We start from the raw sequence: 26,778 nt of genomic DNA on the forward strand, positions 1-26,778 counted from the left end.
CAATTTTAAGTTGGCTAATAGTGCGTTGGCAAAGGCAGGTTAGACACTCTTTGCCTCATCCTCACAAGGCAACCCGATCTCTTTCCACAAAACCTCAGTCTCTTTCTCCTGCGAATGACGGGGATCGGGGCCTGTTCGGGTGTCTGGAGTAAATCCCTCTAGTCCGACTCATTAAAGAAAAATTCATTGTCCAGAAACTCTTTCCTGTAATAAGAGACGGTAGCAGCAACATTAAACTGGGATGGTCAGGTGTTCCACTATAACTTTCATAGTAAATCAAGAGGGGCTGCAATTTTGGGTGATATTTTTTTTAGCTGCTATATGCAATTTAGATTACCACTCGACAATTTCTGTTCGACAGATCATTACGAATAACTACTTTTCTTCAGAAATACAGTGCGTTTGGAAAGTACTCAGACCCTTTGACTGGTCCACATTTTGTTATGTTACAGCCTAATTCGAAAATGTATATAGACACGTGCGTTGGCTTTGCAAATCATATCCAATCAATTGAATTTTATCACAGGTGGACTCCAATCAAGTTGTGGAAACATCAAGGATAATCAATGGAAACTCAATTTCTAGTCTCATAGCAATAGGTCTAAATACTTGTAATTTTTTTGTGCAAAACGTTTTCGCTTTGTCATTATGCGGTGTGTGTAGATTGATGGGGAAAAATGTTATTTATTTAATTTTTAGAATAAGGCCGTAACGTAACAAGGTGTGGAAAAAGGGAAGGGGTCTGAATACTTTCCGAATGCACTGTGTGCTATGTGTGAGCCTTAGCGTTTCCTACACCCTACAGACAGACAGTATTTTTTATTCTCTTGTTCATCAAACATGCAAAAAAATCCCGAACCCCCAGAAATCTATTTATTATAGATGGTGATAGATATTATAGAGGCCTAAAAGTGCCGATGACCTCGAATGAGTTCCACAAAGTTGTCAACAGTGACACTCAAATCACAGAGAAAGATTAATTATGATTAGTTCCTCCCGTAAAAGGTGTTGTTGATGTAATTAAAATCAATCTTCTAGTTTTTATTTTTCCTGTAAAAATGAGGGAAAGCTAGCTCTTACAGTGCCTTCAGAAAGTATTCACACCCCTTGACTTTTTCCACATTTCATTGCGTTACAGCCTGAATTTAAAATGCATTACCTTTATATTTTGTGTCACTGGCCTACACACAATACTCCATAATGTCAAAGTGGAATTATGTTTTTAGACATTTTTATAAATGAATTAAACATTTAAAGCCGAAATGTCTTAGGTCAATAAGCATTTAACCCCTTTTTTATGGCAAGCCTAAATAAGTTCAAAAGAAAATATTTGCTTAAAATGTCACATAATACAATGGCTGGACACTCTCTGTGTGCAATACTAATGGTTGACATGATTTTTGAATGACCATCTCATCTCTAACACATACAGATAATTGTAAGGTCCCTCAGTCGAGCAGTGAATTTCAAACACAGATACAACCACAAAGACCAGGGAGGTTTTCCAATGCCTCGTAAAGAGCACCTATTGGTATATGGGGAAATAAAAAAATGAAAAGCTGACATTGAATATTCCATTGAGCAAGATATTAATTACACTTTGGATGGTGTGTCAATACACCCAGTCACTAAAGATACAGGCATCCTTCCTAACTTAGTTGCCAAATAGGAAGGAAACTGTTAGGCCAATTGGGATTTTTAAAACAGTTACATAGTTTAATGGCTGTTACCATGCGTCCTGTTTGAAAACCATGCGTCCTGTTTGAAAAAAATGTGGCAAAGAAATTAACTTCATGTCCTGAATACAAAGCTTTATGCTTGGGGCAAATCCAACAACACGTCACTGAGTACCACGCTTCATATTTTCAAGCATGGTGGTGGCTGCATCATGTTATGGGTATGCTTGTCATCGGCAAGGACTTGGGAGTAAAAATAATAAAAAAAATGGAATAGAGCTAAGCACAGGCAAAATCCTAGAGGATAACTTGGTTCAGTCTGCTATTCAACAGACACTGTGAGACAAATTCACTTTTCAGCTGGACAATAACCTAAAAAAAAAGACCAAATATACACTGTAGTTGCTTGACAAGACAACATTGAATGTTCCGGAGTGGACTAGTTACAGTTTGGACTTAAAGGGCTTGAAAATCTATGGCTGTCTAGCAATGATCAACAATCAACTTCAAAGAGCTTGAAGAATCAAAAAAATAATGCGCAAATATTTCACATTCCAGGTGTGCAACGCAATTAGAGACTTACTCAGAAAGACTCACAGCAGTAATCACTGCCAAAGGTGATTCTAGCATATACTGCATCACTGCCAGTATTGCATCACTCCCTAGTGCGGCAATTGCTCGGCCTCTGACCGCAAGGCACTACAGAGGGTAGTGCGTATGGCCCAGTACATCACTGGGGCTAAGCTGCCTGCCATCCAGGACATCTACACCAGGTGGTGTCAGAGGAAAGCACTAAAAATTGTCATAGACCCCAGCCATAGACTGTTTTCTCTACTAACGCATGGCAAGCGGTACCGGAGTGCCAAGTCTAGGACAAAAAGGTATATCAACAGTTTTTACCGCCAAGCCATAAGACTCCTGAACAGGTAATCAAATGGCTACCCGGACTATTTGCATTGAAGTCTACGTACACTAAGTTGACTGTGCCTTTAAACAGCTTGGAAAATTCCACAAAACACAGTTGAAGTCGGAAGTTTACATACACTTCCAGGTTGGAGTCATTACAACTAGTTTTTCAACCACTCCACAAATTTCTAATTAACAAACTATAGTTTTGGCAAGTCTGTTGTGACATCTACTTTGTGCATGACACAGATCCCTTTTCCATCAATTGTTTACAGACAGATTATTTCACTTATAATTCACTATATCACAATTCCAGTGGGTCAGAAGTTTACATACACTAAATTGACTGTGCCTTTAAACAGCTTGGAAAATTCCAGAATATGATGTCATGGCTTTAGGAGCTTTTGATAAGCTAATTGACACAATTTGAGTCAATTGGAGGTGTATTTCAAGGCCTACCTTCAAACGCAGTGCCTCTTTGCTTGACATCATGGGGAAATCAAAATAAAGCAGCCAAGACCTAAGAAAAAAATTGTAGACCTCCACAAGTCTGGTTCATCCTTGGGAGCAATTTCCATATGCCTGAAGGTACCACGTTCACCTGTACAAACAATAGTACGCAAGGAGACACCATGGGATCACGCAGCCACCATACTTCTCAGGAAGGAGACGCGTTCTATCTTCTAGAGATGAACATACTTTAGTGAGAAAAGTGCAAATCAATCCCAGAACAACAGTGAAGGACCTTGTGAAAATGCTGGAGGAAACAGGTATAAAAGTATCTATATCCACAGTAAAACGAGTCCTATATCGACATAATCTGCAAGGCCGCTCAGCAAGGAAGAAGCCACTGCTCCAAAACCGCCATAAAAAAGCCTGACTACAGTTTGCAATTGCACATGTGGACAAAGATCGTACTTTTTGGAGAAATGGCCTCTGGTCTGATGAAACAAAAATAGAACTGTTTGGATATAATGACCATCGTTATGTTTGGAGGGAAAAGGGAGTGGGCTTGCAAGCCGCAGAACACCATCCCAACTGTGAAGAACGGGGGTGGCAGCACCATGTTGTGGGGGTGCTTTGCTGCAGGAGGGACTGGTGCACTTCACAAAATAGATGGCATCATGAGGTAGAAAAAGTATGTGGATATATTGAAGCAACATCTCAAGACATCAGTCAGGAAGCTAAAGCTTGGTCACAAATGGGTCTTCCAAATGGACAATGATCCCAAGCATACTTCCAAAGTTGTGGCAAAATGGCTTAAAGTCAACAAAGTCAAGTGTGGCTATCACAAAGCCCTGACCTCAATCTCAAAGAAAATGTGTGGGCAGAACTGGAAAAGCGTGTGCGAGCAAGGAGGCCTACAAACCTGACTCAGTTACACCAGCTCTGTCAGGAGGAATGGGCCAAAATTCACCCAACTTATTGTGGGAAGCTTGTGGAAGGCTACCCAAAACGTTTGACCCAAGTTAAACTATTTAAAGGCAATGCTACCAAATACTCATTGAGTGTATGTAAACTTCTGACCCACTGGGAATGTGATGAAAGAAATAAAAGCTGAAATAAATCATTCTCTTTACGATTATTCTGACATTTCACATTCTTAAAATAAAGTGGTGACCCTAACTGACCTAAGACAGGGGATTTTTTACTAGGATTAAATGTCAGGAATGGTGAAAAACTGAGTTTAAATGTATTTGGCTAAGGTGTATGCAAACTTCCGACTTCAACTGTATTTACCAAAGGAGTGTGAATACTTATGTAAATCAGATATTCCTGTATTTCATTTTCAATAATGGCTAATAATTCCTCTGTAGAAAAAAAAACAGAAAAAGATGGACCGGTTTAGTATCACAGACCATACAGTCACATTCAAAGTGAGAATGGCGCATGTCATGAATGCATTTCTACTTGATCTATGTTGTTAGTGGCTGTTAGTGGTATGCCATTGTCCTGTTGACTCCTTGGCTGTATTTTGCAGCCAGTGGCACAAGTTTTTAGCTAGATAGCTAACGTTATATCCTGACACAAGCCTCAACACTAACAAGTTAAAAAAATAGTCGGAAAAGCAGAATATAGATTTAAGTTGGCCGAATTAGAGGTCGACCGATTATGATTTTTCAATGCTGATACCGATACTGATTATTGGAGGACCAAAAAAAGCCGTTACTGAATAATCGGCCGATTTTTATATTTTAATTTGTAATAATGACAATTACAACAATACTGAATGATCAATGAACACCTTTATTTTAACTTAATATAATACATAAATTTTATTTAGTGTCAAATAAATCATGAAACATGATCAATTTGGTTTAAATAATGCAAAAACAGTGTTGACGAAGAAAGTAAAAAAAACGAACATTTATGTTCCTTGCTCAGAACATGAGTGTAATGGTTTTCTTCTGTGGACGAAGGATCGGACCAAAGCGCAGCGTGGTTAGAGTTCAACATGTTTAATGAAGACCATAAACGTAAACACTACAAAATACCAAAACAACAAATGTGAAAAACCAAAACAGTCCTATCTGGTGCATAGACACAAAGACAGAAGACAACCACCCACAAAAACCCAACACAAAAAAGGCTACCTAAATATGGTTCCCAATCAGAGACAATGACTAACACCTGCCTCTGATTGAGAACCATATCAGGCCAAACATAGAAATGGGAAAACTAGACACACAACATAGAATGCCCACTAAGCTCACGTCCTGACCAACACTAAAACAAAGAAAACACAAAAGATCTATGGTCAGAATGTGACAATGAGAACATATGAAAGCTGGTGGTTCCTTTTAACATGAGTCTTCAATATTCCCAGTTAAGAAGTTTTAGGTTGTAGTTATTATAGGAATTATGACGCGTCAACTATCTCTCTCTATACCATTTGTATTTCATATATCTTTGACTATTGGATGTTCTTATAGGAACTATAGTATTGCCAGTCTACCCTCGGGAGTTGATAGGCTTGAAGTCATAAACAACGCTGTGCTTCAAGCATTGCAAAGAGCTGCTGGCAAACACAGTGCTGTTTGAATGAATGCTTACGAGCCTGCTGCTGCCTACCACCGCTCAGTCAGACTGCTTTATCAAATCATAGACTAAATTATAATATAATAAACACACAGAAATACGAGCCTTAGGTCATTAATATGGTCAGATCCATAAACTATCATTTTGAAAACAAAACGTTTATTCTTTCAGTGAAATACGGAACCGTTTCGTATTTTATCGAACAGGTGGCAACCCTAAATCTAAATATTGCTGTTACTTTGCACAACCTTCAATTTTATGTCATAATTATGTAAAATTATGCCAAGTTAATTACGGTCTTTGTTAGGAAGAAATTATCTTCACACAGTTTGCAACGAGCCAGGCGGCCCAAACCGCGGTATATACCCTGACTCTGATTGCACTGAACGCAAGAGAAGTGACACAATTTCCCTAGTTAATATTGCCTGCTAACATGAATTTATTTTAACTAAATATGCAGGTTTAAAAATATATACTTCTGTGTATTGATTTTAAGAAAGGCATTGATGTTTATGGTCAGGTACATTAGTGCACGATTGTGCTTTTTTTCGCGAATGCGCTTTGGTTAAATCATCACCCTTTTGGCGAAGTGGAAGTAGGCTGTGATTCGATAAAAAAGTAACAGGCACTGCATTGATTATATGCAACACAGGACAAGCTAATTAACCTAGTAATATCATTAACCATGTGTAGCTAACTAGTGATTGTGAAGATTTACTTTTATAAGATAATGGTAATGCTAGCTAGAAACTTACCTTGGCTCCTTGCAGCCACAAGGTCATTTTGATGCTGCACTCGCAAAACAGGTGGTCAGCCTGCCACGCAGTCTACTCGTGGACTGCAATGTAATCGGCCATAATCGGCGTCCAAAAAGGCTGATTACCGAATGTTATGTAAACTTGATATTGGCCCTGATTAATAGGCCATGCCGATAAATCGGTCGATTGATTACAGCTACCAATAGTGTAAAAGATGGCTAGCTAGCTAGTAGACAACAGTAGCTAGCTAGCTAACTATGCTCAAGTTTCCTGCCATGGCATTCCTGCCCAGTATCATATATATATTTCTACTATTGTACTGTTACTATACTAAAGTAGTTAGATTACTAAAATAACTAAATCCTAACTTAGATAGGACGGCATATTTTGTGCGTGGTCGGGGACGAAGGCGAATGCTTGCCCTACTGCAGTCCTGGCTGACAGCTCAGATTAGATCAGGCTCACAACAGATCAGGATGTTGTGGAAGAGGACCATGATAGGACAGTACATATTGGTATGTACCATCAGGCCTATACATTGAGTATACCAAACATTAGGAGCACCTTCCTAATAATGAGTTGCACCTGCTACCATACCCCATTCAAAGGCACTTAAAAAATGTGTCTTGCCTATTCACCTTCTGAATAGCACACATACACAATCCACGTCACAAGCCTTAAAAATCCTTGAACCTGTCTCTTTGCCTTCATCTCCACTGATTGAAGTGGATTTAACAAGTGACATTGAAAAGGGATCATAGCTTTCACCTGGTCAGTCTATGTGATGGAAAGGGCATGTTTTGTATACTCAGTGTTTACCGTCAGAAAGTATTCAAACCCCTTAACTTTTTCCACAAATTGTTAAGTTACAGCCCGATATTAGAATGGATTAACTTAAATCTACACACAATACCCCAAAGCGAAAACAGGTTTAGACATTTTTGCCGATTAATTAAAAAAAACAGAAATACATTTACATAAGTATTCAGAACCTTTGCTATGAGACTCGAAATTGAGCTCAGGTGCATCTTGTTTCAATTGATCATGCTTGATATGTTTCTTCAACTTCATTGGAGTCGACTTGTGGTAAATTCAATTGATTGAACATGATTTGGAAAGGCACACACCTGTCAATATAGATAGGACACCTGTCAATATAGATAGGACGGCATATTTTGTGCGTGGTCGGAGACGAAGGCGAATGCTTGTCCCCAGTTGACAGTGCATGTCAGAGCAAAAACCAAGCCATGAGGTCGAAGGAATTGTCCGTAGAGAAAGGATTGTGTACCAAAAACTTTCTGCAACATTGAAGGTCCCCAAGAACACAATTGCCTCCATCATTCTTAAATGGAAGCTGTTTGGAACAACCAAGACCAAGCAATCTGGGAGAAGGGCCTTGGTCAGGGAGGTGACCAAGAACCTGACGGTCACTCTGACAGAGGTCCAGAGTTCCTCTGTGGAGATGGGAGAACCATCCAGAAGGACAACCATCTCCGCAGCACTCCACAAATCAGGCCTTTCTGCTAGAGTGGCCAGACGGAAGCCACTCCTTAGTAAAAGTTTGCCAAAAGGCACCTAAAGACTCTCAGACCATGAGAAACAAGATTCTCTGGTCTGATGAAACCAAGATTTAACTCTTTGGCCTGAATGCCAAGAGTCACATCTGGAAAAAACCTAGCACCATCCCTACAGTGAAGCATTGTGGTAGCAGTATCATGCTGTGGGGATGTTTTTCAGCGGCAGGGACTGGGAGCCTAGTCAGGATCGAGGCAAAGATTAATGGAGCAAAGTACAGAGATATCCTGAATGAAAACCTGCTCAAGAGCGCTCAGGACCTCAGACTGGGTCAAAGGTTCACCTTCCAACAGGACAACGACCCTAAGCACACAGCCAAAATAACGCAGAGGTGCCGATCCAACATCTCTGGAGAGACCTAAAAATAGCGGTGCAGCAACGCTCCCCATCCAACCTGACAGAGCTTGAGAGGATCTGCAGAGAAGAATGGGAGAAATTACCCAAATATAGATGTGCCAAGCATACCCAAAAAGACTCGAGGCTGTAATCACTGCCAAAAGGAGCTTCAACAAAGTACTGAGTAAAGTGTTTGAATACTTATGCAAATGTTATACACTGCTCAAAAAAATAAAGGGAACACTTAAACAACACAATGTAACTCCAAGTCAATCACACTTCTGTGAAATCAAACTGTCCACTTAGGAAGCAACACTGACTGACAATAAATTTCACATGCTGTTGTGCAAATGGAATAGACAACAGGTGGAAATTATAGGCAATTAGCAAGACACCCCCAATAAAGGAGTGGTTCTGCAGGTCACCACCTCTCCAGTCCACTTCTCAGTTCCTATGCTTCCTGGCTGATGTTTTGGTCACTTTTGAATGCTGGCGGTGCTTTCACTCTAGTGGTAGCATGTGACGGAGTCTACAACCCACACACGTGGCTCAGGTAGTGCAGCTCATCCAGGATGGCACACATGTCTGTCAGCATAGTGTCCAGAGCATGGAGGCGCTACCAGGAGACAGGCCAGTACATCAGGAGACGTGGAGGAGGCCGTAGGAGGGCAACAACCCAGCAGCAGGACCGCTACCTCCGCCTTTGTGCGAGGAGGAGCAGGAGAAGCACTGCCAGAGCCCTGCAAAATGACCTCCAGCAGGCCACAAATGTGCATGTCTGCTCAAACGGTCAGAAACAGACTCCATGAGGGTGGTATGAGGGCCCGACGTCCAAAGGTGGGGGTTGTGCTTACAGCCCAACACCGTACAGGACGTTTGGCATTTGCCAGAGAACACCAAGATTGGCAAATTCGCCACTGGCGCTCTGTGCTCTTCACAGATGAAAGCAGGTTCACACTGAGCACATGTGACATGGAGACGCCGTGCAGAACGTTCTGCTGCCTGCAACATCCTCCAGCATGACCGGTTTGGCGGTGGGTCAGTCATGGTGTGGGGTGGCATTTCTTTGGGTGGTCGCACAGCCCTCCATGTGCTCGCCAGAGGTAGCCTGACTGCCATTAGGTACCGAGATGAGATCCTCAGACCCCTTGTCAGACCATATGCTGGTGTGGTTGGCCCTGGGTTCCTCCTAATGCAAGACAATGCTAGACCTCATGTGGCTGGAGTGTGTCAGCAGTTCCTACAAGAGGAAGGCGTTCCCCAGACCTGAATCGAATTGAGCACATCTGGGACATCATGTCTCGCTCCATTCACCAACGCCACGTTGCACCACAGACTGTCCAGGAGTTGGCGGATGCTTTAGTCCAGGTCTGGGAGGAGATCCCTCAGGAGACCATCCGCCACCTCATCAGGAGCATGCCCAGGTGTTGTACGGAGGTCATACAGGCACGTGAAGGCCACACACACTACTGAGCCTCATTTTGACTTGTTTTAAGGACATTACATCAAAGTTGGATCAGCCTGTAGTGTGGTTTTCCACTTTAATTTTGAGTGTGATTCCAAATCCAGACCTCCTGGGTTGATAAATTTGATTTCCATTGATCATTTTTGTGTGATTTTGTTGTCAGCACATTCAACTATGTAAAGAAAAAAGTATTTAATAAGAATATTTCATTCATTCAGATCTAGGATGTGTTATTTTAGTGTTCCCTTTATTTTTTTGAGCAGGGTATTTCAGTTGATTTTTTATAAATTAGCAAACATTTCTAAAAACATATTTTGGAATTGTCATTATGGGGTATTGTGTGTAGATTGATGAGATTGATGAGGGGGAACATTTAAAAACATTTCCTTTTAGAATAAGGCTGTGTCATTATTGTCCTGTGAGGATCCAAATAGGTCAGATGAGCTTTGCAACAAAATAACTTCAACCAGACCCCCTCTCACTCGCAGAGGGGGGGAGGAGGGAACTGGTGGGTGTTAACACCTCACGCCCGGTTGTAATTCAAGGACAGAACATGGTCAGAGGTGGTCTAAAGAACACTAATATCATAATGTGATGTCATTAAAAATTGAATAAAGAAAGTACAGTAACTTGAAAAGTATACATACTACATGTATGAAGTTTACATTCTCTGCATTGTGCATGCTACAGTATATGAAACATTGAGTGTTTTTGTTAAGAGGGATGTGATTTTAGAAACTATAAGAGGAAATTGTTCCTATACCTGTGCACAGTAAGTAGTCACCGCCACCTTAAGTGAGGTCAGAGATCGTGTCAGCCTGACGGAACCGCCCTTTTGAAGAAACTGTATAAAATGGTGGGTAAGAATTAAAATATCAGCCCAAAGAGACGTAGAGCTGCAGCTCACGTTTAAATTGGTTTGAACTCAATCTCAACACGAGGTAGAGATGGTAACAATCACTGGGACGACTGATTAGCTGTCCTAAGTAAACTATCTAGAAAAGCGAATTGAAGTGGAACCATTCTACTACTCCTTTCAAACCAACATAGTACGCTACTCTCATCACCCCACTGGGAACTATCTTCAAAGAAGCATCTTCCAGAGTAAATGGAAGGAGAATAAACGTGTAGTTCTGTTCAGGACTACAAGACAAGTCACTGGTTACCGGACGACTGGTTAGGAGAACAACAGAGAAACCCCTTTTTGACAATCAGAGCCTTATAAGCGTGCCACGAAAAGGCCCAACCCACTTTCCAAGAAGGCCCGGTCCACCGAGAGAAACCAAGGATTTTCACGTACTGTAAATACATCCATGATTTCTTATTTCAAGCGGGCGGCAGTTCGTGTGTAAAGTATAGGTGTGCTATAACAGAGTAGTTTCTAAATGTACCAACGTTAAGTGTCTCTGTCCCTCTCTCGCTCGCCCTCTTTGTGTCTTTTGTAACAAGCAGCCATATTGTTGTCAGTTCGCCAGGGACCGGTTTCTAATGTATTAAGTGTGTATGTTTATCCTGTGTTACGATTTAGTTAGTGAGTAAAAAAATAATTTAACCAATTTGTGTTTCACTGAATCATAAGTAAAGCTCGGGTTATTGAAGATACAAGGAGGTTACAACTGTTCAGAATGATGATATGATACAAGGTTATGATTAATAAGTTGACTGTTTATGGATGTAATAGGTAAAGACCTTTAGAGTTTTATTAGGGATATGGTGACTCTAAAGAACCGCTCTCGTGGTGCCCCAGATCCTAATGAGTTAATTGTTACATGATTCATTTAAATCAGGTAACAATGAAACATATTTAGGTTAATTAGATAAATAACAGTCTTCAAATTATTGTTAGAAGTCAAGTCACGACAGCTGTAACGTAACAAAATGTGGAAAAGGTCAAAGGGTCTTAATACTTTCCGAAGGCACTGTATATAGGAAACACTTGATGGAAACACTTGAGTAAATTAAGGATACAAAGTATATTGAAAGCAGGTGCTTCCACACAGGTGTAGTTCCGAGTTGAATAAGGAATTAACATCCCGTCGTGCTTAGGGTCATGTATAAAAATGTTGAGCAGGCCATTATTTTGGCCACCATGGCCATGTGGGGCCCGAGTGGTCACTGAATGGTTTGATGAGCATGAAAACAATGCAAATCATATGCCATGTCACCAGATCTCAACCCAATTGAACACTTATGGGAGATTCTGGAGTGTTGCCTGAGACAGCATTTTCCACCACCAACAAAACAACAAATTATGGAATTTCTCGTGGAAGAATGGTGTCGCATCCCTCCAATAGAGTTCCAGACACATGTAGAATCTATGCCAAGGCGCATTTAAGCTGTTCCGGCACGTGGTGACCCAACACGTTATTAAGACACATGGTGTTGGTGTTTCCTTTATTTTTAATGTTTAAAAAAAAAAAAAATCTCTCTCTCGCTACGTAGGACAGTGTGGTGGACTGTCAGCTCTCAGAACATTGTGAGGACACCACAGATATGAACAATCACGCCTACACAGACAAGGTGAGCAAAATACAATAGGTCCGCCAGACATAGAGCCAGAGAGCAAGAGAGCGAGAGAGGACAGGCAGCTGAACATCGACTGGCAGAGAATTGACTAGCCTGGTCCTAGAGCTGTTTATGCTGTCTTGCCAACTCCTAATGTGTATTTGTTGTCACACCATGTTACCATAAGAGTTGACTATACATAGGAGTTGTCTATAAGGCACAAACTGACAAAGACCATGTTAACATTTGGCTGATTGTCAGAACAGAAAGAGTGAAACTTCAATTTACTGGAAGATTACTCTAGAAATCAGCTTTGTTACAGGAAAGATAGAATAGAGAATAGGACGTGGTTTGTTTGTTTAGCATTTGAATGCAAGGGCAAGCAGATACGCATCATAGGGGACGGAAAAAGTTTAAGAGTGTTGCTCAATTTTGAATCATCGCAGACATAAGACACTAGAAAAGGTAACTATTAATGACGTCTACACTGACACCCCATCTAGGCAATTTAGAACACAGCTCTAGCATTAAAGTAGGGCAGTTAAATTCCAATATATTTTACATGGCAAAGATGAAAACATGAAGCTGACCACAAACTTTGGTCCTTTTAAAACCTGCTGTATGTAAAATACTGTGTGCTATAGCTTGGAAAATGAATAAATGTCACTCTGGATGAAAACATAATGATGTTTGTTTCCAAAATTAGGGCTGTTTTTGTAAAGCTTATATCAGCTTTGTGTTTGTTTCCTTGCCACAATACTAATGAGTATCGCAATACTAGTATTGTCCCAGCCCTAATTGACAGATAATAAAGAAGGCAGAATCACTTTCCTTAAAGGTATCCAAAATGGAAAGAAAATTGCCTTTATTAATGTGGACGCTCCAAATTAATATGATCCGACGTTTTTTGATTCTCTGAACAGCATATTGTTAGAATTAACTGAATTCCATCTGGTTATTGGGATAGACATGTGGGACAAACCTAATAAGACCAACTACAATCCACACACAACCAAGACTCTCCAGCATATACTCTCTGATTACAACCTCATTGATGCCTGGCGAGCATATAATCATAAACCAAAAGAGTACACTTTCTACTCAAACAGGTTGATTTCATACTATGATCTACACCTCTATTTACATTAATCAAGAAAATAGAAATTCGACATGAGCTTGTCTGACCACGCCACTTACTACTGCCAACTTCACATTTCAGAATCTCCTAAAAGAGCCACAAGATGGCATTTCGACGTTTCATTAATACAAAATCCTACATTCTGTGATCAAATTGAAATTGAGCTAAATTAATAACCAATGAAAATTCAGTTGACGACCCACGGATTCTATGGGATACCACCAAAGGTTTTATAAAAAATGCAACTGGTATTTGCATCTGGGTTGAATAAATCATTTAAAAAAAGATATCAAAATTGTTAATGTTGCTAACCGTGTTAGACCATTCTCAACAAACACTATTTTCAGACCAGGTAGCTATTACTCTTCCCAAAGTCAAGACAGAACATAGTATATTGATAAGACAGAAAGCAGAATAGACCATCAAACGTGTTAGACGCAATCTGATCAAACACTGATTTCACTCAAATATACTGATCACTTATTATACGCAGTCCATATTTTACTATATACTGTATAGACGATGTATATTTGTATTTATTAAGGATCCCCATTAGCTGCAGGCAAGGCAGCAGCTATTTTTTTCTGGGGTCCAGCAACATTAAGGCAGTTACATACCATTTTAAATATTACATTTCATGACACTTTTCACAACACATTAAGTGTGTTCTCTCAGGCCACTACTCTACTATCACATATCAACAATACAAAATCCATGCGTACGTGTGTGTAGAGTGCGTCTTATCATGTACCTGTGCCTGACCTAATTGATTCCTACATTTTAAATAGACCTATCCAGGTTATATGCCTTTATTCTTGGAATCCAATGCCCTTTTGAATTACCTGAGAGAGATTTGGGATCCCAGCGAGGAGGTGTAACAGCAGACGATAATGCTAATAGCAGACGATATTGCAACTCCTGTTTGTCACATCTTCAACTTAAGCCTACTAGAGAGTGTGTGCCCTCAGGCCTGGAGGGGAGCTAAAGTCATTCCACTACCCAAGAATAGTAAAGCCCCCTTTACTGGCTCAAATAGCCAACCAAGCAGCCTGTTACCAACCCTTATCAAACTTATTGAAAAAATTGTGTTTGACCAGATACAATGCTATTTCACAGTAAACATATTGACAACAGATTTTCAGCATGGTTATAGAAGGACACTCAACAAGCACAGCAATTACACAAATGACTAATGACTGCTGAGAGACATTGATGATAGAATGATTGTGGGGGCTTCCATGCAGCTTTTGACATTATCGATCATAGTCTGCTGCTGGAAAAACGTATGTGTTATGGCTTTACACCCCCTGCTACAATGTGGATAAAGACTTACTTGTCTAACAGAATACAGAGGGTGTTCTTTAATGGAAGCCTCTCAAATATAATCCAGTTAGAATCAGGAATTCCCCAGGGTAGCTGTTTAGGTCCCGTGCTTTTTCAAATTTGACTAACGACAGGCCACCGACTTTGAGTAAAGCCAGAGTGTCTATGTAGGTGGATGACTCACCACTATACACGTCAGCTCCTACAGTAACTGAAATGACTGCAACACTCAACAAAGAGCTGCGGTTAGTTTCAGAGTGGGTGGCAAGGAGTAAGTTAGCCCTAAATATTTCTAAAACTAAAAGCATTGTATATGGAACAAAACAGTCACTAAGCCCTAAACCTCAACTAAATATTGTAATAAATAATGTGGAAATTGAGCAAGCTGAGATGATTAAACTGCTTGGAGTAACCCTAGATTGTAAACAGATGAGAAATATGTCTATAATAAAGTGATGCTCTGCCTTCTTAACATATCAACAAGGCAGGTCCTACAGGCCCTAATTTTGTCACACCTTGAGCACTGTTCAGTCGTGTGGTCAGGTGCCACAAAAAAAGGACTTAGGAAAATTGCAATTGGCTCAGAACAGGGCAGCACGGCTGGCCCTTGGATGTACACAGAGAGCTAATATTAATAACATGCATGTCAATCTCTCCTGGCTGACAGTGGAGGAGAGATTGACTTCATCATTACTTTTATTTATGAGAGGTATTGACATATTGAATGCACAGAGCGATCTGTCTAAACTACTGGCACACAGCTCGGACACCCATGCATACCCCACAAGACATGCCACAAGAGGTGTCTTCACAGTCCCCCAGAACAGACTATGGGAGGCACGCAGGCTAATTGGCTGATTGGTCGGTTATTTGAGACAATAAAGAGGGCTTAACTATTCTTAGGTAGCGAAATTACTTTTGCTTCCCTCTAGGCCTGAGGGCACACACTTTCGAATAGGCTTAAATTGAAGATATGTCAACTAGGAGTGGCAATATCGTCTGCTATTATCATTAGTAAATTTCCATCCAAGTTGTCAGACACCGGTGGATAGTCATCATTGATAGACAATCTATTTTTTATTTACCTCATCCACACTCACTAGTTACTCAATTAATACTAACCTAATTGACACAATTAAAAGGAAACCTGTACAGAATACAATTATTCCAAACCATGCCTCCTGTTCGCAACAAGGTACTAAACGTTTGAGGCAAAAACATCCTGTGGCGTACTGCATTAGCATCAAATAGCCCCCGCGATATGCAACCTTTCTGAGAAGTTATGAACCAATATACACAGGCAGTTAGGAAAGCAAAGGCTAGCTTTTTCAAACAGAAATGTGCATCCTGCAGCACAAACTCCACAAAGTTCTGGGACACTGTAAAGTCCCTGGAGAATAAGAGCACCCCCTTCAAGCTGCCCACTGCACTGAGGCTAGGAAACACTGTCACCACCGATAAATCCACAATAAATGAGAATTTCAATAAGCATTTTTCTACGGCTGGCCATGCTTTCCACCTGGCCACCCCTACCCAGGTCAACAGCCTGCACACCACAGCAACTTGCCCAAGCCTCCCCATTTCTCCTTCACCCAAATCCAGATAGCTGATGTTCAGAAAGAGCTACAAAATCTGGACCCCTTCAAATCAGCAGGGCTAGACAATCTGGAACCTCTCTTTCTAAAATTATCAGCCAAAATTGTTGCAACCCCTATCACTAGCCAGTTCAACCTCTCTTTCGAATCGTCTGAGATCCCCAAAGATTGGAAAGCTGCCGCGGTCATCCCCCTCTTCAAAGGGGGACACACTCTAGACCCAAACTGCTACAGACCTACATCTATCCTACCCTGCCTTTCGAAGGTCTTCAAAAGCCAAGTTAACAAACAGATCACCGATAATTTAGAATCCCACCGTACCTTCTCCGCTATGCAATCTGGTGTCCGAGCTGGTCATGGGTGCACCTCAGCCACGCTCAAGGTCCTAACCAATATCATAGCCGCCATCAATAAGAGACAATACTGTGTAGCTGTATTCAGCGACCTGCCCAAGGCTTTCGACCCTGTCAATCACCACAATCTTATCGGCAGAGTCAACATCCTTGGTTTCTCAAATGTCTGCCTCGCCTGGTTCACCAACTACTTCTCAGACAGAGATCAGTGTGTCAAATCGGAGGGCGTTGTCCGGACCTCTGGCAGTCTCTATGGGGGTACCACAGGGTTCAATTCTTGGGCCGACTCTTTTCTCTCTATACAGCAATGATGTCGCTCTTGCTGCTGGTGATTCTCTGATCCACCTCTACGCAGACGACACCATTCTGTATACTTCTGGCCCTTCTTTGGACACTGTGTTAACTAACCTCCAGACGAGCTTTAATGCCATACAACTCTCCTTCCGTGGCTTCCAACTGCTCTTAAATGCAAGGAAAACTAAACTCTTGCTCTTCAACCGATTTCTGCCAGCACCTGCCCGCCCGTCCAACATCACTACTCTGGACGGTTCTGGCTTAGAATATGTGGACAACTACAAATACCTAGGTGTCTGGTTAGACTGCACACGCCACTTCCAGACTCACATCATGAACTCTAGAATCGGCATCCTATTTCGCAACAAAGCATCCATTACTCATGCTGCCAAACATTCCCTCGTAAAACTGACTATCCTGCCGATCCTTGACTTTGGCGATGTCATTTACAAAATAGCCTCCAACACTCTATGCAGCAAATGAGATGCAGTCTATCACAGTGCCATCCGTTTTGTCACCAAAGCCCCATATTCTACCACCAATGCGACCTGTATGCTCTCGTTGGCTGGCCCTCGCTTCATATTCTTCACCAAACCCACTGGCTCCAGGTCATCTATAAGTCTTTGCTAGGTAAAACCCCGCCTTAGCTCACTGGTCACCATAGCAGCACCCACCCGTAGCCCGTGCTCCAGCAGGTATATTTCACTGGTCATCCCCAAAGCCAATTCTTCATTTGGCCGCCTTTCCTTCCAGTTCTCTGCTGCCAATGACTGGAAGGAATTTCAAAAATCACTGAAGCTGGAGACTCAATCTCCCCCACTAACTTAAAGCACGAGCTGTCAGAGCAGCTCACAGGCCTATTTATTGCCTTACCTCCCTTATCTCACCTCATTTGCACACACTGTATATAGACTTTTCTCTCTATTGTGTTATTGACTGTATGTTTGTTTATTCCATGTTTATGCCAAATCTACACTGGAGTTGCTTACCAAGAAGACAGTGTGGGTTCCTGAGTGGCTGAGTTACAGCTGTGACTTAAATCCGCTTGAAAATCTATTGCACAACCTGAAAATGGTTGTCTTGCAACGATCAACAACCAATTTGACACAGCTTGAAGAATTTTGTAAAGAATAATGTGCAAATGTTTCACAATCCAGGTGTGGACGTCTTAGAGACTTACCCAGAAAGACCCGCAGCTGTAATCACTGCAAAAGGTGATTCTAACATGTATTGACTCATGGGGTAGAATACTTATTCAATCAAGATATATTTGTGTTCTATTTTTCATGAATCTTTTACAAATGTCAGAATTTTTCTTCCACTTTGACAGAGTATTTTGTGTAGATCGTTGACAAAAAATGAAAATTAAATCAATTTTAATCCCACTTTGCAACACAACAAAAAGTCAAGTGGTGTGAATACTTTCTGAAGGCACTATATGCAATCATTAATTACTTAAAGAACCCATCTTTACAGGAAATAATTTTAGAGCAGGGTTTGAGGATGAGACTTGGGGATCTGTGCTATATAGCAAGAGAACATTCTATTTTGGCGCTAGAAACAGCCTAATAAAAGTCAAGGTAATTCACCGTATCCACTGGTCCAGGGCTAAACCTGGAAGAAAATTCTCAGATTTTGATCTTACATGTGTTCGATGTAAAATAGAACTAGCCAAACTATTTCCGGATTTCATTTTCTGGAATGTAATATTTAAATGTTTCTCTGATTTACACTAACTGGACAAAACATTAGGAACACCTGCTCTTTCCATGACATACTGACCAGGTGAATCCAGGTGAAAGCTATGATTCCTTATTGATGTCACTTGTTAAATCCACTTCAAACAGTGTAGATGAAGGGGAGGAAACAGTTTAAATAAGGATTTTTAAGCTGACACAGCTGATACATAGATTGTGTATGTATGCAGAGACAACTGAGACATGGATTGTGTAGGTGTGCCATTCAGAGGGTGAATGGGCAAGACAAAATATTTAAGTCTCTTTGAACGGGGTATGGTAGTAGGTGCCAGGCGTGCCGGTTTGAGTGTTTTTCACGCTCAACGGTTTCCCATGTGTATCAAGAATGGTCCCACCCAAAGGACATCCAGGCAATTTGACAACTGTGGGAAGCAGTGGAGTCAACATGGGCCAGCACCCCTATGGAATGCTTTCAACACCTTGTAGAGTCCAAATTTAGAGATATAGAGCTCTCTAAACTTAGAGAAAAGGTAATTCAGTACATGTGTTTTTTGGTTGATTATATTGTATATATCGTGTAGTCTAATTGTGTGAGAGGGTGTGGAAAACTAAATAGTAGATACTCCATGTGAAATCATACAAGCAGAAATTCATAATTAGTAAGGTGGGAAAAACATCAGATGTGATTTTAAGTAGAACTCTGAGGCCCTGCATTCCTGCCCAGTTAAAAACTCTGCACACAACAGGGGTGACTGTAAACTCAGTAACACACAGGGGGTTATGTTATGGGGGCTGCACCTAGGGGGTAAGGTGTTTGGTGTGACAGTCACCTGGTGGACAATGAGTGACGCTGACAAATAACCAGGGATGGGAGTTTAATAATTTTGCTCTTAATGTGCTCCAAAATGTCCCTGAAATTTCAGAGAGCACCTTCTGTCTGACTGGAAGGCCACTTTTTCCATTCAATTTAAATTTGATGGAGAGCAGGTGAAAGACGAATCAAACAGAAGTGAGTTTCCATCAACCTCTTCAGCAGTGAGAGACACTGGTGTTAGAATGAATAAAAAAATATAGGTAACCCTTCTCTTTCCAAACCAGATCTTTGAGGCTTTTGAAGTTAGGGATAGTTTTGGGGCTTCTTATGTTAATTTTTTCCCCCGAATCAACTATGGAATATAATGCATCACATTCTTTTTTTCACAGCAACCAGGGCAATACTCTAGTGGATATGATCAGCAAAGAATGGCCTTGGGAGTAATACAAGTCTTAAAACTAGTCTAAAGTAACTAGTCTTAAAAGGTTAAATAAATACTATTTTATCTCACCAAGGGGAAAATTGGTCATTTGGACTATAAGCTACTACATAGATACTGAATCACAAGTCTGAATTAAATTAAAGTTTAAAAATACAAAAATAAAAACAAGACAACCCCTTGAGATAATATCCTTCTGACTACAAAACAATGCAAAACCTTTAAAGCATGACCCATGCTTTTTGACAGAGGTTTTCTGGGCCTACATATACAGGGAAAGGAGGAGTGATAAGAGTAAAAAAAGGGGGGGACAGAGGGAGGGAGAGGGGGGGGGGGTATTTGTCTTCTGTGTGCGTGGCGCAGACGCAGGGGTTGTGCTGTTCATTTAATGCAAGGTTAGGCAGGCATCGCTGATGAATGGACTGTCGACAGGAGAACAAAAGCAGGCGCTCCATCACAGCGGACGAACGCTCTCGCTGACGCACATGCAAGTACACGCGCACACGCGGTCCATTCTCTCCCTCACACGTGGTCCACACGCAGGGTAGTAGTTACCAATAGTAAAATATCTAGGATTAAGCACCTCTAAAATCCTAACCTTAGCCCATAAGGGGGAAAACACAAAACTGACCAGTATCTATGGGACATTTCATCCAAATCTCAGTCTGCCACTATCCACAATACCCCTGTGAAATACTAGTCAAACACAAGAGACCCAAGAGCCCCCCCTTAACCTGTCATCAGAGATTCCGTTAATTGTAAAATTCAGTCAAATGTTCAGTCACACAAAAGCACTACAAAGTGAGATTTATAATTTCATTGCACCAGGCAATCCACACACCAAGAAATGGAACAAATAAAAAAGGTGGATATTTTAAATTATGGGGCAGAGAGAATAAAATAAAAAAAAGAGGATGTTTACAAATTCCATTAGATCCACAGGGCCGACAGAGCAGAGGCAGATAATAACCAGCTATTGATTCACTTTTAAAATAGTGGAGAGAGACACTGGTGCCACACTGCACAATGCTCTCAAAATACAATGGGCCACCAAAGACAAATCACTTGCCGGAGTCCACCAGGGCTATTTCTGCTCTATATGTTCTCTGCGTGCAATTCACAAAATGGCACCCTATTCCATTCATAGCGCAACGCCTTTGACCAGAGCTCTATGCCGATCAGTCTGAGAACTTCCCAGAGGGGGAGACATGGTGACGAGCCGCAGTGTGAGTGCCTGCCAGCACAGCATAGAATAGACTAGATGATAGGTGGATGATAGTTCACCGTACAGAGTGAACTATCATCCACCCCCTGCCTAGTGCCTAAGATTGGTTACGGAGAAGATTTAAACAAGGGGTCTCTGATTATGGTCTTGAAAGCGACTGGAAGTGTGGGCTTTTGCTGCACTAAGGCAAATGTTTTAAAAAAATCAATCACGGTTATCACCAAAAGACCAGTTTTATCAGGTGTGTTAGAGCTGTAAGTTTATTAATTTTGATTCTCCATTTGGTTAGAACGTACATTTTTCTTCTGCCCCCCTTCCCACAACCCCATACACACAAAGCTTGTTGAGAGGCTCAGGGTCAGCCACATTGCAGCACACCTCAATGTAGAGCAATTTGGGTTTTAGTGCACAACGACAGTGGTTTGTACTTGGGATAAGAGACAGCAGTTCCCAGTAGGAATGAAATGGCGCAACATTTTTGGAAATGGGGAGGTACTACCTGAAATTGTCCCATAAGAACGCTGAATTTCTGCTGCAAAATGCCAAGTTGAACATAACCCAAATGTCCACCACCCAATCTGTAGTTTTGACCTCATTAGAAATTGGAGAAGGCACCAAAATGTGCATATTTAACAAAGATTAAATATGCATTCAATGTTTATATTCAAGGTACAGAAAGAACACACCACATAAGTAACACGATCTCCCTGGTATGACAAACTCCTTTCACATGTGACGCAACAATGCATGTAATCAGCCACACCTGGGGATCAGGAGGATTTTCTATCAATCACACTAGTGTACCACCCACCTGACCCTTCCTAGCCAATTAGTTGGCCCCATTTATCACCACACCTGTGATCAATCCTCACAGCTGACAGCCTTGATTAAATCAGAAGATTGAGTTAGGCGTGCGTGTGTGTCTGTGTGTGCGACTCACCGTGCAGTCTGTAATCTTTAGGCAGAAGTCTGATGCAAACTCCAGCTCTGAGAGACACACTGTGTTACAATCAATCCTCTGGGAAGAGCAGTCCACAAGGAGAAACAATCGATTAGAAGATTCAAATTCCATTATTTCACCCGCTCCGCTCGTTCATTATGGAAGAGACATGGGAAAGAACATGCTACTTAACAAAGAGGAGGATGGGTAGAGGAAGGAGCGTCCACAGAAATTACAGAGAATATGACAAAAAAAGGTTTTAAAAAGGCATCCATGCTCTCATTTGTGTGTGTGATTTAGAATGTCTGTTAGGAAACGCAATGTGTGTGTATATGGTGTATGTAGGTTCAGGATCTAAGAGGATGATTGTGCTTGTAGTGTGTGTGTGTATTAGTGAGTGTGTTGTACTCTCCCTACAGTGTGTGTGTGTGTGTGTGTGTGTGTGTGTGTGTGTGTGTGTGTGTGTGTGTGTGTGTGTGTGTGTGTGTGTGTGTGTTTTCTCCATTAGCTCAGTGAGTGGCTCTCCATTTGCAGGGGGGAGAGAGTAATGAAGTTTCCTAAAGAGGAACTTAAACAAGGATTAGACTTATCAATCACCCAGCGCTACAGCTCTGCCACACATGTACTCACACACACACAACCTGCCTCCAGGGACCTCTCTCTCTCTATGACTAACTCTCTACACCCACTCAATTGCTGTAACCTTTTTCCTTTCTACATACCTCGTGTGTGTGTGTGTGTGTGTGTGTGTGAGTGTGTGTGTGTGTGTGTGTACCTGTATGACTGCAGGCTTAGAGATGAGTGACAGCCTTCTTCATGCACGCCATCTTGAACCCGTATATGTCATCCCAGAATGCAATACGGCCCTGGTGCTTCTCCGTGTCGCCCACTGCAGCCAGGCTGATGGTGCAACGTTCTGGGTAGACTAAAAATACAGTAAGAGGGTGAGATGTATGGATAGACTGAACATAGAGGATAAGAGTGATAGGGGAGTAGGGATGGGCATTTGAAATGATTTTACTATTTGAATATCATGATTTTTTCCGGATAGTCAAAATAAATAAAAAATTAAAAATACACTGCTCAAAAAAATAAAGGGAACACTAAAATAACATTCTAGATCTGAATGAATGAAATATTCTTATTAAATACTTTTTTCTTTACATAGTTGAATGTGAAATCACGTAAAAATTATCAATGGAAACCAAATTTATCAACCCATGGAGGTCTGGATTTGGAGTCACACTCAAAATTTAAGTGGAAAACCACACTACAGGCTGATCCAACTTTGATGTAATGTCCTTAAAACAAGTCAAAATGAGGCTCAGTAGTGTGTGTGGCCTCCACATGCCTGCATGACCTCCCTACAACGCCTGGGCATGCTCCTGATGAGGTGGCGGATGGTCTCCTGAGGGATGTCCTCCCAGACCTGGACTAAAGCATCCGCCAACTCCTGGACAGTCTGTGGTGCAACGTGGCGTTGGTGGATGGAGCGAGACATGATTTCCCAGATGTGCTCAATTGGATTCAGGTCTGGGGAACGGGCGGGCCAGTCCATAGCATCAATGCCTTCCTCATGCAGGAACTGCTGACATACTCCAGCCACATGAGGTCTAGCATTGTCTTGCATTAGGAGGAACCCAGGGCCAACTGCAACCGGATCTCATCTCGGTACCTAATGACAGTCAGGCTACCTCTGGCGAGCACATGGAGGGCTGTGCGGCACCCCAAAGAAATGCCACCCCACACCATGACTGACCCACCGCCAAACCGGTCATGCTGGAGGATGTTGCAGGCAGCAAAAGGTTCTCCACTGCGTCTCCAGACTGTCACGTCTGTCACATGTGCTCAGTGTGAACCTGCTTTCATCTGTGAAGAGCACAGGGCGCCAGTGGCGAATTTGCCAATCTTGGTGTTCTCTGGCAAATGCCAAACGTCCTGCACGGTGTTGGGCTGGCTGTAAGCACAACCCCCACCTGTGGACGTCGGGCCCTCATACCACCCTCATGGAGTCTGTTTCTGACCGTTTGAGCAGACACATGCACATTTGTGGCCTGCTGGAGGTCATTTTGCAGGGCTCTGGCAGTGCTCCTCCTGGTCCTCCTTGCACAAAGGCGGAGGTAGCGGTCCTGCTGCTGGGTTGTTTCCCTCCTATGGCCTCCTCCACGTGGTCCAATTCACACATTTATCAAGAGAACATCCCTGGCCATCCCTTCTGCCTCTCATCTGCTGGACTCACTAAACACAAATGCTTAGTTTGTAAATTATGTCTGAGTGTTGGAGCTGCTATCCGTCAACAACAAAAAAAAGAGACAATTGTGATTTGATTACTTGTTACCATATTTAGCTTACCATATGTTTACCAATTTCTCATACCAGTTATAAATGAGGAAAGAAGGCAAGGAAGCTATTGCAAACATTACCCTAACAGTATGAAACACATTTGACATGAATTTCATTCACATAACAAGAGACTCTGGTGTCCTAGTTGTTGTGGGTGTTGCACTCGGCATCCATTTCATAAAGCACCAGTAACGAGGATATCCATCAAATACCAGACCCTTATGGCCACTCTGTCCTACTTTTGACACTTTCTGTCAATACTGACCTTGTTTGTGACTCATGTTTATGACTGGGACAAAAATACAAAACACGCTTGTAGTAGAATCTGAGCCAAACCAGGCTCAGAAAAAAACAAAGACATTAAACCCCATCTGAATGCATTCTATAAACATTAAACCATGAATTTGAAATAAACATTAAACATGAGTCTTAATGTGTTTTGTAAACGTTAAACATCTAAAATGTGTTTATCTGAGTGGTTAATCGGCTTGGTGATTTGGCCGAGGCTGAAGCGCTTGGGGCCACGGCTGTTCCCCCCCGTGGAGGGACATTACAGCCATATGCTAAAGTGCTAGAAATTAAGACAGATATAAAACCACTTCAAAGTTGTCACAGAATAACCTACTGTCACAAACACAATCTCAAAGAGCAGACTGTACTGTACATGACACACGCACACACACTGACTGGCGGGAAGCTACGGACCGCAGAATGTCTCGTTTTTAATACAACAACTGTTGTTCACTGTAGAACCCATTGTGAAATACGTGGACAATAAACCATATACCATGTGTACACAGTGAGTGCTGAGGAAAACAGTGAACTCCTGACAACTACAGTGGGGAGAACAAGTATTTGATACACTGACGATTTTGCAGGTTTTCCTACTTACAAAGCATGTAGAGGTCTGTAATTTTTTTATCATAGGTACACTTCAACTGTGAGAGATGGAATCTAAAACAAAAATCCAGAAAATCACATTGTATGATTTTTAAGTAATTAATTTGCATTTTATTGCATGACATTATTTGATCACCTACCAACCGGTAAGAATTCCGGCTCTCACAGACCTGTTAGTTTTTTTTTTTAAGAAGCCCTCCTGTTCTCCACTCATTACCTGTATTAACTGCACCTGTTTGAACTTGCTACCTGTATAAAAGACACCTGTCCACACACTCAATCAAACAGACTCCAACCTCTCCACAATGGCCAAGACCAGAGAGCTGTGTAAGGACATCAGGGATAAAATTGTAGGTGGGTATGGGCTACAGGACAATAGGCAAGCAGCTTGGTGAGAAGGCAACAACTGTTGGCGCAATTATTAGAAAATGGAAGAAGTTCAAGATGACGGTCAATCACCCTCGGTCTGGGGCTCCATGCAAGATCTCACCTCGTGGGGGATCAATGATCATGAGGAAGGTGAGGGATCAGCCCAGAACTACACGGCAGGACCTGGTCAATGACCTGAAGAGAGCTGGGACGACAGTCTCAAAGAAAACCATTAGTAACACACTACGCCGTCATGGATTGAAATCCTGCAGCGCGAGCAAAGTCCCCCTGCTCAAGCCAGCGCATGTCCAGGCCCGTCTGAAGTTTGCCAATGACCATCTAGATAATCCAGAGGAGGAATGGGAGAAGGTCATGTGGTCTGATGAGACAAAAATAGAGCATTTTGGAGGAAGGATGAGTACAACCCCAATAACACCATCCCAACCGTGAAGCATGGAGATGGAAACATCATTCTTTGGGGATGCTTTTCTGCAAATGGGACAGGACGACTGCACCGTATTGAGGGGAGGATGGATGGGGCCATGTATCGCAAGATCTTGGCCAACAAACTCCTTCCCTCAGTAAGAGCATTGAAGATGGGTCGTGGCTGGGTCTTCCAGCATGACAACGACCCAAAACACACAGCCAGGGCAACTAAGGAGTGGCTCCGTAAGAAGCATCTCAAGGTCCTGGAGTGGCCTAGCCAGTCTCCAGACCTGAACCCAATAGAAAATCTTTGGAGGGAGCTGAAAGTCCGTATTGCCCAGCGACAGCCCCGAAACCTGAAGGATCTGGAGAAGTATGGAGTGGGCCAAAATCCCTGCTGCAGTGTGTGCAAACCTGGTCAAGAACTACAGGAAACATATGATCTCTGTAATTGCAAACAAAGGTTTCTGTACCAAATATTAGGTTCGGCTTTTCTGATGTATCAAATACTTGTCATGCAATAAATTGCTAATTAATTACTTAAAAATCATACAATGTGATTTTCTGGATTTTTGTTTTAGATTCCATCTCTCACAGTTGAAGTGATGATAAAAAATTACAGACCTCTACATGCTTTGTAAGTAGGGAAAACCTGCAAAATC

General features: G+C 41.9%; 1 pseudogene; it reads right to left on the reverse strand.

The window, feature by feature from the left end:
- The window catches only part of LOC110506081 (protein arginine N-methyltransferase 3-like), a 118,783-nt pseudogene that overhangs the window by 41,368 nt on the left and 50,637 nt on the right, over positions 1 to 26,778 (reverse strand).

Source organism: Oncorhynchus mykiss, chromosome 26, assembly GCF_057628025.1.
Source record: "Oncorhynchus mykiss isolate SJ-2025 chromosome 26, ASM5762802v1, whole genome shotgun sequence".
NCBI lineage: Eukaryota > Metazoa > Chordata > Actinopteri > Salmoniformes > Salmonidae > Oncorhynchus > Oncorhynchus mykiss.